This window comes from Pan paniscus, chromosome 22, assembly GCF_029289425.2.
Source record: "Pan paniscus chromosome 22, NHGRI_mPanPan1-v2.0_pri, whole genome shotgun sequence".
Taxonomy (NCBI): Eukaryota; Metazoa; Chordata; class Mammalia; order Primates; family Hominidae; genus Pan; species Pan paniscus.
In genome coordinates, this window is record NC_073271.2 from 6,253,884 (window position 1) to 6,272,090 (window position 18,207).

Here is an 18,207-nt window from a genome sequence, read left to right on the forward strand (position 1 = left end):
TACATAAAATATCAAAAAGTACACCAAATATGTGTTATATATACTGTAAATAAACTATCAAATCTACAGTAATAATATTTAATATACTGTACATAAAATATCAAAAATTACACCAAATGTATATTATATACTGTAAATAAGATATCAAAAAGTAGAGTAAATATATATTACACACCCTATGTAAAATATCACAAACTACACCAAATATATATTATATAATTTACATAAAATATCAAAAGGACACTAAATATATCTTATATACTGTACATAAAATAACAAAAACTACAGTAAATATATTTCATATATTGTACTTATAATATTAACTAAAAGTACACCAAATACATTTTATAAACTGTAAATAAAATATCAAAAATTACAGTAAATATATATTACATTCTGTACATAAAATATCAAAAATTACAGTAAATATATATTACATACTGTACATAAAATATCAAAAAGTACACCAAATATGTGTTATATATACTGTAAACTATCAAAAACTACAGTAATTATATTTAATATACTGTACATAAAATTCCAAAAATCACACCAAATGTATATTATATACCGTAAATAAAATATCAAAAAGGACAGTGAATATATATGACACACACTATGTAAAATATCAAAAACTACACCAAGTATATATTTTATAATTTACAATAAATATCAAAGGACACAAAATATATCTCATATACTGTACATAAAATATCAAAAAGTACAGTAAATATATTTCATATATTGTACATATAATATTAACTAAAAGTACACCAAATACATTTTATATACTGTAAATAAAATATCAAAATACAGTAAATATATATTACATACTGTACATAAAATATCAAAAAGTACACCAAATATGTGTTATATATACTGTAAATAAACTATCAAAAACTACAGTAATTATATTTAATATACTGTACATAAAATGTCAAAAATTACTCCAAATGTACATTATATTGTGTAAATAATATATCCAAAATACAGTAAATATGTATTACACACCCTATGTAAAATATCAAATATTACACCAAATATACATTATATAATTTACAAAAAATATCGGAAGGACACCAAATATATCCTATATACTGTACGTAAAATATCAAAAACTACAGTAAATATATTTCATATATTGTACATATAATATTAACTAAAAGTACACCAAATACATTTTATATACTGTAAATAAAATATCAAAAATTACAGTAAATATATATTATATACTATACATAAAATATCAAAAAGTACACCAAATATGTGTTATATATACTGTAAATAAACTATTAAAAACTACAGTAATTATATTCAATATAATGTACATAAAATATCAAAAATTACTCCAAATGTACATTATATGGTGTAAATAAAATATCCAAAATACAGTAAATATATATTACACACCCTATGTAAAATATCCAAATTTACACCAAATATATATTATATAATTTCCAAAAACATTGGAAGGTCACCAAATATATCTTATATACTGTATGTAAAATATCAAAAGTACAGTAAATATATTACATATATTGTACATATAATATTAACTAAAAGTACACCAAATACATTTTATATACTGTAAATAAAATATCAAAAATTACAGTAAATATATATTACATACTGTACATAAAATATCAAAAAGTACACCAAATATGTGTTATATATACTGTAATTATCAAAAACTACAGTAATTATATTCAATGTACTGTATATAAATTATCAAAAATTACACCAAATGTAAATTATATACTGTAAATAAAATATCAAAAAGGACAATAAATATATACTACACACCCTATGTAAAATATCAAAAACTACACCAAATATATATTATATAATTTACATAAAATATCAAAAGGACACCAAATATATCTTATATGCTGTACATAAAATATCAAAAAGTACAGTATATTCATTTCATATATTGTACATATATTATTAACTAAAAGTACACCAAATACATTTTATATACTGTAAATAAAATATCAAAAATTACCGTAAATATATATTACATACTGTACATAAAATATCAAAAAGTACACCAAATATGTGTTATATATACTGTAAATTATCAAAAACTTCAGTAATTATATATAATATACTGTACATAAAATATCAAAAATCACACCAAATGTATATTATAAACTGTAAATAAAATATCAAAAAGGACAGTGAATAAATATGACACACACTATGTAAAATATCAAAAACTACACAAAATATATATTATATAATTAACAATAAATATCAAAAGGACACAAAATATATCTTATATACTGTACATAAAATACCAAAAAGTACAGTAAATATATTTCATATATTGTACATATAATATTAACTAAAATTACACCAAATACATTTTATATACTGTAAATAAAATATCAAAAAGTACAGTAAATATACATTACATACTGTACATAAAATATCAAAAATACACCAAATATGTGTTATATATACTGTAAATAAACTATCAAAACTACAGTAATTATATGTAATATACTGTACATAAAATGTCAAAAATTACTCCAAATATACATTATATAGTGTAAATAAAATATCCAAAATACAGTAAATATATATTACACACCCTATGTAAAATATCAAAAATTACACCAAATATATATTATACACTTTACAAAAAATATCGGAAGGACACAAAGTATATCCTATATACTGTACGTAAAATATCAAAAACTACAGTAAATATATTTCATATATTGTACATATAATATTAACTAAAAGTACACCAAATACATTTTACATACTGTAAAAAAAAATCAAAAATTACAGTAAATATATATTACATACTGTACATAAAATATCAAAAAGTACACCAAATGTGTGTTATATATACTGTAAATATCAAAAACTACAGTAATTATATTCAATGTACTGTATATAAAATATCAAAAATTACACCAAATGTAAATTATATACTGTAAATAAAATATCAAAAAGGACAGTAAATATATACTACACACCCTATGTAAAATATCAAAAACTACACCAAATATATATTATATAATTTACATAAAATATAAAGAGTTCACCAAATATATCTTATATATTGTACATAAAATATCATAAAGTACAGTATATATATTTCATATATTCTACATATATTATTAACTAAAAGTACACCAAATACATTTTGTATACTGTAAATAAAATATCAAAAGGACACCAAATATATCTTCTATACTGTACATAAAATATCAAAATGTACAGTAAATATATTTCATATATTGTATATATAATATTAACTAAAAGTACACCAAATACATTTTATATACTGTAAATTAATTATAAAAAATTACAGAAAATATATATTACATACTGTACATAAAATATCAAATCTACACCAAATATGTGTTATATATACTGTAAATAAACTATCAAAATCTACAGTAATTATATTTAATATACTGTACATAAAATATCAAAAAATACACCAAATGTATATAATTTACCGTAAATAAAATATCAAAAATTACAGTGAATTTATATTACACACCCTATGTAAAATATCAAAAACTACACCAAATATATATTATAAAATTCACATAAAATATCAAAAGGACAACAAATATATATTATCTACTGTACATAAAATATCAAAAAGCACAGTAAATATATTTCATATATTGTATATATAATATTAACTAAAAGTACACCAAATACATTTTATATACTGTAAATAAAATATCAAAAAGTACAGTAAATATATATTACATACTGTTCATAAAATATCAAAATGTACACCAAATATGTGTTATATATACTCTAAATAAACTATCAAAACTACAGTAATTATATTTAATATACTGTACATAAAATATCAAAAATTACATCAAATGTATATTATTTACTGTAAATAAAATATCAAAAAGTACAGTAAATATATATGACACACCCTATGTAAAATATCAAAAACTACACAAAATGTATATTATATAATTTACATAAAATATCAAAAGAACACCAAATATATCTTATATACTCTACATAAAATATCAAATAGTACAGTAAATATATTTCATATATTGTACATATAATATTAACTAAAAGTACACCAAATACATTTTATATACTGTAAATAAATTATCAAAATTTACAGTAAATATATATTACATACTGTACATAAAATATCAAAATGTACACCAAATATGTGTTATATATACTGTAAATATCAAAAACTACAATAATTATATTCAATGTACTGTATATAAAATATCAAAAATTACACCAAATATCAATTATATACTGTAAATAAAATATCCAAAATACAGTAAATATATATTACACACCCAATGTAAAATATCCAAATTTACACCAAATATATATTATATAATTTACAAAAAATATCGGAAGGACACCAAATATATCTTATATACTGAACGTAAATAATCAAAAACTAAAGTAAATATATTTCATATATTGTACATATAATATTGACTAAAAGTACACCAAATACATTTTATATTCTGTAAATGAAATATCAAAAATTACAGTAAATATATGTTACATACTGTACATAAAATATCAAAAAGTACACCAAATATGTGTTATATATACTGTAATTATCAAAAACTACAGTAATTATATTCAATGTACTGTATATAAATTATCAAAAATTACACCAAATGTAAATTATATACTGTAAATAAAATATCAAAAAGGACAGTAAATATATACTACACACCCTATGTAAAATATAAAAAACTACACCAAATATAGATTATATAATTTACATAAAATATCAAAAGGACACCAAATATATCTTATATAATGTACATAAAATATCAAAAAGTACAGTATATATATTCATATATTGTGCATATATTATTAACTAAAAGTACACCAAATACATTTTCTATACAGTAAATAAAATATCAAAAATTACAGTAAATATATATTACATACTGTACATAAAATATCAAATAGTACACCAAAGACGTGTTATATATACTGTAAATAAACTATAAAAAACTACTGTAATTATATTAAATGTACTGTACATAAAATATCAAAAATTACTCCAAATGTACATTATATAGTGTAAATAATATATCCAAAATACAGTAAATATATATTACACTCCCTATGTAAAATATCAAAAATTACACCAAATATATATTATACACTTTACAAAAAATATCGGAAGGACACCAAATATATCTTATATACTGTACATAAAATATCAAAAACTACAGTAAATATATTTCATATATTGTACATAAAATATCAAAAATTACACCAAATGTAAATTATATACTGTAAATAAAATATCAAAAAGGACAGTATATATATACTACACACCCTATGTAAAATATAAAAAACTACACCAAATATAGATTATATAATTTACATAAAATATCAAAAGGACACCAAATATATCTTATATACTGTACATAAAATATCAAAAAGTACAGTATATATATTCATATATTGTGCATATATTATTAACTAAAAGTACACCAAATACATTTTCTATACAGTAAATAAACTATCAAAAATTACAGTAAATATATATTACATACTGTAGATAAAATATCAAATAGTACACCAAAGACGTGTTATATATACTGTAAATAAACTATAAAAAACTACTGTAATTATATTAAATGTACTGTACATAAAATATCAAAAATTACTCCAAATGTACATTATATAGTTTAAATAATATATCCAAAATACAGTAAATATATATTACACTCCCTATGTAAAATATCAAAAATTACACCAAATATATATTATACAATTTACAAAAAATATCGGAAGGACACCAAATATATCTTATATACTGTACATAAAATATCAAAAACTACAGTAAATATATTTCATATATTGTACATAAAATATCAAAAATTACACCAAATGTATATTATATAGTGTAAAGAAAATATCAAAAAGGACGGTAAATATATATTACACACCCTATGTAAAATATCAAAATCTACACCAATTATATATTATATAATTTACATAAAATATCAAAAGGCCACCAAATATATCTTATATACTTACATAAAATATCAAAAACTACAGTAAATATGTTTCATATATTGTACATATAATATTAACTAAAAGTACAGCAAATACATTTTATATACTGTAAATAAAATTTCAAAAGTTCAGTAAATATATATTACATACAGTACATAAAATATCTAAAAGTACACCAAATATGTGTTATATATACTGTAAATAAACTATCAAAAACTACAGTAATTATATTTAATATACTGTACTTAAAATATCAAAAATTACACCAAATGTATATTATATACTCTAAATAAAATACGAAAAAGGACAGTAAATATATATTACACTCAATGTAAATTATCAAAAACTACACAAAATATATATTATATAATTTACATAAAATATCAAAAGGACACCAAGTGTACCTTATATATGCTACATAAAATATCAAAAAGTACAGTAAATATATTTCATATATTGTACATATAATATTTACTAAAAGTACACCAAATACATTTTATATACTGTAAATAAAATATCAAAAATTACAGTAAATATACATTACATACTGTACATAATATATCAAAAATTACACCAAATATGTGTTATATATACTCTAAATAATCTATCAAAAACTACAGTAATTATGTCTAATATACAGTACATAAAATATCAAAAATTACACCTAATATATATTATATACTGTAAATAAAATATGAAAATTACAGTAAAAATATATTACACTCTATGTAAAATATCAAATCTGCACCAAATAAATATTCTTTAATTTACATAAAATATCAACAGTACACCAAATATATCTTATATACTGTACATAAAATATCAAAAAGTACAGTAAATATATTTCATATATTGTACATATAGTATTAACTAAAAGTACACCAAATACATTTTATATACTGCAAATAATATATCAAAAAGTACAGTAAATATATATTACATACTGTACATAAAATATCAAAAAGTACACCAAATATGTGTTATATATACTGTAAATATCAAAAACTACAGTAATTATATTCAATGTACTGTATATAAAATATCAAAAATTACACCAAATATAAATTATATACTGTAAATAAAATATCCAAAATACAGTAAATATATATTACACACCGTATGTAAAATATCCAAATTTACACCAAATATATATTATATAATTTACAAAAAATATCGGAAGGACAACAAATATTTCTTATATACTGTACGTAAAATATCAAAAACTACAGTAAATATATTTCATATATTGCACATATAATATTAACTAAAAGTACACCAAATACTTTTTATATACTGTAAATAAAATATCAAAAATTACAGTAAATATATATAACATACTGTACATAAAATATCAAAAAGTACACCAAATATGTGTTATATATTCTGTAATTATCAAAAACTACAGTAATTATATTCAATGTACTATATATAAATTATCAAAAATTACACCAAATGTAAATTATATACTATAAATAAAATATCAAAAATGACACTAAATATATAGTACACACCCTATGTAAAATATCAAAATCTACACAAAATATATATTGTATAATTTACATAAAATATCAAAAGGACACCAAATATATCTTATATATTGTACATAAAATATCAAAAAGTACAGTATATCTATTTCATATATTGTACATATATTATTAACTAAAAGTACACCAAATACATTTTATAAACTGTAAATAAAATATCAAAAATTACAGTAAATATATATTACATACTGTACATAAAATATCAAAAAGTACACCAAATATGTGTTATATATACTGTAAATATACTATCAAAACTACAGTAATTATATTTAATATACTGTACATAAAATATCAAAAATTACACCAAATGTATATTATATACTGTAAATACGATATCAAAAAGTACAGTAAATATATATTACACACCCTATGATAAATATCACAAACTACACCAAATATATATTATATAATTTACATGAAATATCAAAAGGACACCAAATATATCTTATATACTGTACATAAAATATCAAAAAGTACAGTAAATATATTTCATATATTGTACATATGATATTAACTAAAAGTACACCAAATACATTTTATATACTGTAAATAAAATATTAGAAAGTACACTAAATATACATTACATACTGTACATAAAATATCAAAAAGTACACCAGATATGTGTTATATATACTGTAAATAAACCATCAAAATCTACAGTAATTGTATTCAATATACTGTTCATAAAATATCAAAAATTACTCCAAATGTACATTATATGGTGTAAATAAAATATCCAAAATACAGTAAATATATATTACACACCCTATGTAAAATATCCAAATTTACACCAAATATATATTATATAATTTACAAAAAATATCGGAAGGACACCAAATATATCTTATATACTGTACGTAAAATATCAAAAACTACAGTAAATATATTTCATATATTGAACATATAATATTAACTAAAAGTACAACAAATACATTTTATATACTTTTAATAAAATATCAAAAATTACAGTAAATATATATTACATACTGTACATAAAATATCAAAAAGTACACCAAATATGTGTTGTATATACTGTAATTATCAAAAACTACAGTAATTATATTCCATGTACTGTATATAAATTATCAAAAATTACACCAAATATAAATTATATACGGTAAATAAAATATCAAAAAGGACAGTAAATACATACTACACACCCTATGTAAAATATCAAAAACTACACCAAATATATATTATATAATTTACATAAAATATCAAAAGGACACCAAATATATCATATATACTGTACATAAAATATAAAAAAGTACAGTATATATATTTCATATATTGTACATATATTATTAACTAAAAGTACACCAAATACATTTGATATAGTGTAAATAAAATATCAAAAATTACAGTAAATATATATTACATACTGTACATAAAATATCAAAAAGTACACCAAATATGTGTTATATATACTGTAAACTATCAAAAACTACAGTAATTATATTTAATATACTGTACATAAAATATCAAAAATCACACCAAATGTATATTATATACTGTAAATAAAATATCAAAAAGGACAGAGAATATATATGACACACACTATGTAAAATATCAAAAACTACACCAAATATATATTATATAATTTACAATAAATATCAAAAGGACACTAAATATATCTTATATACTGTACATAAAATATCACAAACTACAGTAAATATATTTCGTATAATGTACATATAATATTAACTAAAAGTACAACAAATACATTTTATAAACTGTAAATAAAATATGAGAAAGTACAGTAAATATATATTACATACTGTGCATAAAATATCAAGAAGTACACCATATATGTGTTATATATACTGTAAATAAACCATCAAAAACTACAGTAATTATATTCAATATACTGTTCATAAAATATCAAAAATTACTCCAAATGTACATTATATAGTGTAAATAAAATATCCAAAATACAGCAAATATATATTACACACCCTATGTAAAATATCCAAATTTACACCAAATATATATTATATAATTTAAAAAAATATCGGAAGGACACCAATTATATCTTATATACTGTACGTAAAATATCAAAAACTACAGTAAATATATTTCATATATTGTACATATAATATTAACTAAAAGTACAACAAATACATTTTATATACTGTAAATAAAATATCAAAAATTACAGTAAATATATATTACATACTGTACATAAAATATCAAAAAGTACAACAAATATGTGTTGTATATACTGTAATTATCAAAAACTACAGTAATTATATTCAATATACTGTATATAAATTATCAAAAATTACACCAAATGTAAATTATATACTGTAAATAAAATATCAAAAAGGACAGTAAATATATACTACACACCCTATGTAAAATATCAAAAACTACACCAAATATATATTATATAATTTACATAAAATATCAAAAGGACACCAAATATATCTTATATAATGTACATAAAATATCAAATAGTACAGTAAATATATTTCATATATTGTACATATGATATTAACTAAAAGTACACCAAATACATTTTATATAGTGTAAATAAAATATCAAAAATTACACTAAATATATATTACATACTGTACATAAAATATCAAAATGTACACCAAATATGTGTTATATATACTGTAAACTATCAAAAAGTACAGTAAATATATTTAATATACTGTATATAAAATATCAAAAATCACACCAAATGTATATTATATACCGTAAATAAAATATCAAAAAGGACAGTGAATATATATGACACACACTATGTAAAATATCAAAAACTACTCCAAATATATATTATATAATTTACAATAAATCTCAAAAGGACACCAAATATATCTTATATGCTGTACATAAAATATCAAAAAGAACAGTAAATATATTTCATATATTGTACATATAATATTAACTAAAAGTACACCAAATACATTTTATATACTGTAAATAAAATATCAAAAATTACAGTAAATATATCTTACATACTGTACATAAAATATCAAAAAGTACACCAAATATGTGTTATATATACTGTAAACAATCAAAAATTACAGTAATTATATTTAATATACTGTACATAATATATCAAAAATCACACCAAATGTATATTATATACTGTAAATAAAATATCAAAAAGGACACTGAATATATATGACACACACTATGTAAAATATCAAAAACTACACCAAATATATATTATATAATTTACATAAAATATCAAAAGGACACCAAATATATCCTATATACTGTACGCAAAATATCAAAAAATACAGTAAATATATTTCATATATTGTACATATAACATTAATTAAAAGTACACCAAATACATTGTATATACTGTAAATAAAATATCAAAAAGTACAGTAAATATATATTACATACTGTACATAAAATATCAAAAAGTACACCAAATATGTGTTATATATACTGTAAATAAACTATCAAAATCTACAGTAATTATATTCAATATACTGTACATAAAATATCAAAAATTACTCCAAATGTACATTATATGGTGTAAATAAAATATCCAAAATACAGTAAATATATATTACAAACCCTATGTAAAATATCCAAATTTACACCAAATATATATTATATAATTTACAAAAAATATCGGAAGGACACCAAATATATCTTATATACTGTACGTAAAATATCAAAAACTACTGTAAATTTATTTCATATATTGTACATATAATATTAACTAAAAGTACAACAGATACATTTTATATACTTTTAATAAATTATCAAAAATTACAGTAAATATATATTACATAGTGTACATAAAATATCAAAAAGTACACCAAATATGTGTTGTATATACTGTAATTATCAAAAACTACAGTAATTATATTCAATGTACTGTATATAAATTTTCAAAAATTACACCAAATGTAAATTATATACTGTAAATAAAATATCAAAAGGACAGTAAATATATACTACACACCCTATATAAAATATCAAAAACTACACCAAATATATATTATATAATTTACATAAAATATAAATAGGACACCAAATATATCTTATATACTGTACATAAAATATCAAAAAGTACAGTATATTTCATATATTGTACATATAATATTAACTAAAAGTACACCAAATACATTTGATATACTGTAAATAAAATATCAACAATTACAGTAAATATATATTACATACTGTACATAAAATACCAAAAAGTACACCAAATATCTGTTATATATATGTAAAAAAACTATCAAAATCTACAGTAAATATATTTAATATACTGTACATAAAATATCAAAAATTACACCAAATGTATGTTATATACTGTAAATATGATATCAAAAATACCGTAAATATATATTACACACCCTATGTAAAATATCACAAACTACACCAAATATATATTATATAATTTACATAAAATATCAAAAGGACACCAAATATATCTTATATACTGTACATAAAATATCAAAAAGTACAGTAAATGTATTTCATATATTGTATATATAATATTAATTAAAAGTACACCAAATACATTTTATATACTGTAAATAAAATATCAAAAATTACAGTAAATATATATTACATACTGTACATAAAATATCAAAAAGTACACCAAATATGTGTTATATATACTGTAAACTATCAAAAACTTCAGTAATTATGTATAATATGCTGTACATAAAATATCAAAAATCACACCAAATGTATATTATATACGGTAAATAAAATATCAAAAAGGACAGTGAATATACATGACACACACTATGTAAATTATCAAAAACTACACCAAATATATATTATATAATTTACAATAAATATCAAAGGGACACCAAATATATCCTATATACTGTACGCAAAATATCAAAAACTACAGTAAATATATTTCATATATTGTACATATAATTTTAACTAAAAGTACACCAAATACATTTTATATACTGTAAATAAAATATCAAAAAGTACAGTAAATATATATTACATACTGTACATAAAATATCAAAAAGTACACCAAATATGTGTTATATATACTGTAAACTATCAAAAACTTCAGTAATTATATATATTATGCTGTACATAAAATATCAAAAATCACACCAAATGTATATTATATACTGTAAATAAAATATCAAAAAGGACAGTGAATATATATGACACACACTATGTAAAATATCAAAAACTACACCAAATATATATTATATAATTTACATAAAATATCAGAAGTACACCAAATATATCCTATATACTGTACGTAAAATATCAAAAACTACAGTAAATATATTTCATATATTGTACATATAATATTAACTAAAAGTACACCAAATACATTTTATATACTGTAAATAAAATATCAAAAATTACAGTAAATATGTATTACATACTGTACATAAAATATCAAAAAGTACACCAAATATGTGTTATATATACTGTAAACTATCAAAAACTTCAGTAATTATGTGTAATATGCTGTACATAAAATATCAAAAATCACACCAAATGTATATTATATACTGTAAATAAAATATCAAAAAGGACAGTGAATATACATGACACACACTATGTAAATTATCAAAAACTACACCAAATATATATTATATAATTTACAATAAATATCAAAGGGACACCAAATATATCCTATATACTGTATGTAAAATATCAAAAACTACAGTAAATATATTTCATATATTGTACATATAATTTTAACTAAAAGTACACCAAATACATTTTATATACTGTAAATAAAATATCAAAAAGTACAGTAAATATATATTACATACTGTACATAAAATATCAAAAAGTACACCAAATATGTGTTATATATACTGTAAACTATCAAAAACTTCAGTAATTATATATAATATGCTGTACATAAAATATCAAAAATCACACCAAATGTATATTATATACTGTAAATAAAATATCAAAAAGGACAGTGAATATATATGACACACACTATGTAAAATATCAAAAACTACACCAAATATATATTATATAATTTACATAAAATATCAGAAGTACACCAAATATATCCTATATACTGTACGTAAAATATCAAAAACTACAGTAAATATATTTCATATATTGTACATATAATATTAACTAAAAGTACACCAAATACATTTTATATACTGTAAATAAAATATCAAATATTACAGTAAATATATATTACATACTGTACATAAAATATCAAAAAGTACACCAAATATGTGTTATATATACTGTAAATGAACCATCAAAAACTACAGTAATTATATTCAATATACTGTTCATAAAATATCAAAAATTACTCCAAATGTACATTATATAGTGTAAATAAAATATCCAAAATACAGTAAATATATATTACACACCCTATGTAAAATATCCAAATTTACACCAAATATATATTATATAATTTACAAAAAATATCGGAAGGACACCAAATATATCTTATATACTGTACGTAAAATATCAAAAAGTACAGTAAATATATTTCATATATTGTACATATAATATTAACTAAAAGTACAACAAATACATTTTATATACTTTTAATAAAATATCAAAAATTACAGTAAATATATATTACATACTGTATATAAAATATCAAAAAGTACACCAAATATGTGTTGTATATACTGTAATTATCAAAAACTGCAGTAATTATATTCAATGTAATGTATATAAATTATCAAATATTACACCAAATGTAAATTATATACTGTAAATAAAATATCAAAAAGGACAGTAAATATATACTACACACCCTATGTAAAATATCAAAGACTACACCAAATATATATTATATAATTTACATAAAATATCAAAAGGACACCAAATCTATCTTATATAGTGTAAGTAAAACATAAAAAAGTTCAGTATATATATTTCATATATTGTACATATATTATTAACTAAAAGTACACCAAATACATTTGATATAGTGTAAATAAAATATCAAAAATTACAGTAAATATATATTACATACTGTACATAAAATATCAAAAAGTACACCAAATATGTGTTATATATACTGTAAACTATCAAAAACTACAGTAATTATATTTAATATACTGTACATAAAATATCAAAGTCACACAAATGTATATTATATACTGTAAATAAAATATCAAAAAGGACAGAGAATATATATGACACAAACTATGTAAAATATCAAAAACTACACCAAATATATATTATATAATTTACAATAAATATCAAAAGGACACCAAATATATCTTATATACTGTACATAAAATATCAAAAACTACAGTAAATATATTTCATATATTGTACATATAATATTAACTAAAAGTACACCAAATACATTTTATATACTGTAAATAAAATATCAAAAATTACAGTAAATATATATTACATACTATACATAAAATATCAAAAAGTACACCAAATACATTTTATATACTGTAAATAAAATATCAAAATTACAGGAAATATATATTACATACTATACATAAAATATCAAAAAGTACACCAAATACATTTTATATACTGTAAATAAAATATCAAAAAGTATAGTAAACATATATTACATACTGTACATAAAATATCAAAAAGTACACCAAATATGTGTTATATATACTGTAAATAAACTATCAAAAACTACAGTAATTATATTTAATATACTTTTCATAAAATATCAAAAATTACAGCAAATGTATATCATATACTGTAAATAAAATATCAAAAAGTACAGTAAGTATTTACTACACACCCTATGTAAAATATCAAAAACTACAGCAAATATATATTATATAATTTTCATAAAATATCAAAAGAACACCAAATATATATTATATACTCTACATAAAATATCAAAAATACAGTAAATATATTTCATATATTGTGCATATAATATTAACTAAAAGTACACCAAATACATTTTATATACTGTAAATAAATTATCAAAAATTACAGTAAATATATATTACATACTCTATATAAAATATCAAAAAGTACACCAAATATGTGTTGTATATACTGTAATTATCAAAAACTTCAGTAATTATATTCAATGTAATGTATATAAATTTTCAAAAATTACACCAAATGTATATTATATACTGTAAATAAAATATCAAAAAGTACAGTAAATACATATTACACACCCTATGTAAAATATCCCAAACTACACCAGATATATATTATATAATTTATATAAAATATCAAAAGGACACCAAGTATATATTATATACTGCACATAAAATATCAAAAAGTACAGTAAATATATTTCATATATTGTATATATAATATTAACTAAAAGTACACCAAATACATTTTATATAGTGTAAATAAAATATCAAAAAGTACAGTAAATCTATATTACATACTGTACATAAAATATCAAAAAGTACACCAAATATGTGTTATATATACTGTAAAAAAACTATCAAAAACTACAGTAATTATATTTAATATACTGTACTTAAAATATAAAAAATTACACCAAATGTATGTTATTTACAGTAAATAAAATATCAAAAAGTGCAGTAAATATATATTACACACCATATGTAAAATATCACAATCTACACCAAATATATATTATATAATTTTCATAAGATATCAAAAGTACACCAAATATATCTTATATACTGTACATAAAATACCAAAAAGTACAGTAAATATATTTCATATATTGTACATATAATATTAACTAAAAGTTCACCAAATACATTTTATATAGTGTAAATAAAATATCAAAAATTTCAGTGAATATATATTACATACTGTACATAAAATATCAAAAAGTACACCAAACATGTGTTATATATACTCTAAATAAACTATCAAAAACTACAGTGATTATATTTAATATACTGTACATAAAATATCAAAAATTACAACAAATGTATATTATTTACTGTAAATAAAATACCAAAAAGTACAGTAAATATATATTACACACCCTATGTAAAATATCACAAACTACACCAAATATATATTATATAATTTACATAAAATATCAAAAGGACACCAAATATACCTTATATACAGTACATAAAATATCAAAATGTACAGTAAATATATTTCATATATTGTACATGTAATATTAACTAAAAGTACACCAAATACATTTTATATACTGTAAAGAAAATATCAAAAAGTACAGTAAATTTATATTACATACTGTACATAAAATATCAAATAGTACAACAAATATGTGTTATATACACTGTAAATAAACTATCAAAAACTACAGTAATTAAATTTAATATACTGTACATAAAATATCAAAAATTACACCAAATGTATATTATTTACTGTAAATAAAATATCAAAATGTACAGTAAATATATATTACACACCATATGAAAAATATCACTATCTACACCAAATATATATTATATAATTTACATAAAATATCAAAAGGACACCAAACATATCTTATATACTGTGCATAAAATATCAAAATCTACAGTAAATATATTTCATATATTGTACATATAATATTAACTAAAAGTACACCAAATACATTTTATATAGTGTAAATAAACTTTCAAAAAGTACAGTACATATATATTACACACCATATGTAAAATATCACAATCTACACCAAATATATATTATATAATTTACATATAATATCAAAAGGACACCAAATATATCCTATATACTGTACATAAAATATCAAAAAGTACAGTAAATATATTTCATATATTGTACATATAATATTAACTAAAAGTACACCAAATAAACTTTATATAGTGTAAATAAAATATGAAAAATTACAGTGAATATATACTACATACTGTACATAAAATATCAAAAAGTACACCAAATATGTGTTATATATGCTGTAAATAAACTATCAAAAACTACAGTAATTATATTTAATATACTGTACATTAAATATCAAAAATTACACCAAATGTATATTATTTACTGTAAATAAAATACCAAAAAGTACAGTAAATATATATTACACACCATATGTAAAATATCACAATCTACACCAAATATATATTATATAATTTACATAAAATATCAAAAGGACACCAAATATATCTAATATACTGTACATAAAATATCAAAAAGTACAGTAAATATATTTCATATATTCTACATATAATATTAACTAAAGAACACCAAATACATTTTATATAGTGTAAATAAAATATCAAAAAGTACTGTAAATATATATTACATACAGTACATAAAATATAAAAAAGTACACCAAATATGTGTTTTATATACTGTAAATAAACTATCAAAAACTACAGTAATTATATATAATATACTGTACATAAAATATCAAAAATTACACCAAAAGTATATTATTTACTGTAAATAAAATATCAAAAAGTACACTAAATATATATTACACACCATATGTTAAATATCACAATCTACACCAAATATATATTATATAATTTACAGAAACTATCAAAAGGACACCAAATATATCTTATATACTGTACATAAAATATCAAAATGTACAGTAAATATATTTCATATATTGTACATATAATATTAACTAAAAGTACACCAAATACATTTTATATAGTGTAAATAAAATATCAAAAATTACAGTGATTATATATTACATACTGTACATAAAATATCAAAAAGTATACCAATTATGTGTTATATATACTGTAAATAAACTATCAAAACCTACAGTAATTATATTTAATATACTGTACATAAAATATCAAAAATTACACCAAATGTATATTATTTACTG